General features: G+C 47.0%; 1 pseudogene; it reads left to right on the top strand.

The window, feature by feature from the left end:
* The first annotated feature begins 1,504 nt into the window (after positions 1–1,504).
* LOC126254299 (5S ribosomal RNA) lies at positions 1,505–1,621 on the top strand (annotated as a pseudogene).
* The last annotated feature ends 370 nt before the right edge of the window (positions 1,622–1,991 follow it).

The following is a 1,991-nucleotide window of genomic DNA, read 5'->3' as shown; positions in this document are numbered from 1 at the left end:
ACGCGGGTCCGACGTATACTAACGGACCGCGGCCGATTTAAAGGCTACCACCTAGCAAGTGTGGTGTCTGCGGTGACAGCACAGTTTCAGCTTGGCTGCCCCACTGTGAACTAGCCAGTTCTCTCAGTACGTTGTTCCTGGCGGAGACTTTTGATTTGAAATTCATGCAGTATTTTTTGAATGTTAGAGAACTGTCGAGTATTATTCCTAGAAATTTTGGAACGTCACAGTGTTCCAATTAAACCTCTGACCATTCTGTTTGCAAGTGGTTTCCCTATTTCTCAGATGGAAAACAAGCACTTAAGTCTTTGATGGGTTTGGTTGAAGCTGGTTTATTCTGTACTATTTTGACAGATCTTCAAGACCACTCTATAGGGTGATTTCTATTGAATCGAAGCTTGTGGTTTGGGTTGCCAGTCTGAGATCATCAGCATACAAGAAACTCCTGCAGTTGGGGACCATATGTTGGTTGTTAGTACATATACTCAACAAAATTGGAGTCAACACACTTCCCAGGTGAAGGCCATTTTTCTGCAGCCTCCATCGGCTGTGCTGTCCTTTGAGGTCAACGAAGAAACTACGATTCTGCAGAAGACAGGCGATCAGTACCTCGTACGGGTGTCAAACTAAAGAGTAACATCCAACGACGGTTCTGTAAGATACCTCCTTCCTGAATATTGTTGTAGCAGATCTCATTCTCGCGTCTGCGCTTCCTGCAAGTAGTTCCATGTAGTGTTCCGACTTGAAATCGCTCCACACGCATTTGCAAACATTTAATAGATGTACCTTCTTCCAGTGATTCGTTATGTAATCGTGAAATCATATAGTATCGAATTTTTGCACCTATTTCTAGCTAACGAATTCCATTTCTTTATTTTGTGCGTTAACGGCCAATTACTGCATCAGGGACAGCTCGTTTGCAAGTCCATTTGTATTTAGCTACAGTTTTTTACCGTTGTGACTACTCTGCATGCAAAACACCATCATCCACGAGCAACCTCACAGTCCTGGAACTTCTCACTTTATCCTCTAGTCTGCATTGTTAACTGATCCAGCCTTGTAACCTTAGCCGCCGGCCGGTGTGGCCGTGCGGTTCTAGACGCTTCAGCCTGGAACCGCGTGACCGCTACGGTCGCAGGTTCGAGTCCTGCTTCGGGCATGGATGTGTGTGATGTCCTTAGGTTAGTTGGGTTTAAGTAGTTCTAAGTTCTACGGAACTGATGACCACAGATGTTAAGTCCCATAGCGCTCAGAGCCATTTGAACCATAACCTTAGCCAATACGACAGTCCTATGTTGGTTCTGCGATCGGCTGACACCAAGGGGAAATTTCTGTTATTATATCCCCCGCGGACATGTAGCTCTGAGTTACTTCTTAATGACGATGCCATTTCTTTGGGCAAAATATTCTAACGTAAAATAGTCCTCCATTCGCGTCTCCGGCCTGATACTACGCAGGAGGATGTTGACATCAGGAAAAAGAAAACTGACATTCTACGTGTCAAGGCAACGGCCTTGCCGCAGTGGATACACCGGTTCCCGTGAGATCACCGAAGTTAAGCGCTGTCGGGCGTGGCTGACACTTGGATGGGTGACCATCCAGCCGCCATGTGCTGTTGCCATTTTTCGGGGTGCACTCAGTCTCGTGATGCCAATTGAGGAGCTACTCGACCGAATAGTAGCGGCTCCGGTCAAAGAAAACCATCATAACGACCGGGAGAGCGGTGTGCTGACACCACGCACTTCCTATCCGCATCCTCCTTCGAGGATGGCACGGCGGTCGGATGGTCCCGATGGGCCACTTGTGGCCTGTAGACGGAGTGCTTTTTCTACGTGTCAGACTATTGTCCGCTAGATCTCTTAATCGGGTACATGGGGTACAGAATTCAAAGAGACAAGTGGATGCTTTGAGTTAGATACAGCGGGAATTAGTGAGATCCAGTGGGAGGAAAGAAAAAGGCCTTTTGGTCAGGTTAAGTACAGCGGTATCAA

Source organism: Schistocerca nitens, chromosome 4, assembly GCF_023898315.1.
Source record: "Schistocerca nitens isolate TAMUIC-IGC-003100 chromosome 4, iqSchNite1.1, whole genome shotgun sequence".
Classification (NCBI taxonomy): Eukaryota; Metazoa; Arthropoda; class Insecta; order Orthoptera; family Acrididae; genus Schistocerca; species Schistocerca nitens.
Note: the sequence above shows the minus strand (reverse complement) of the source record. Positions and strands in the feature narration are given on the sequence as shown.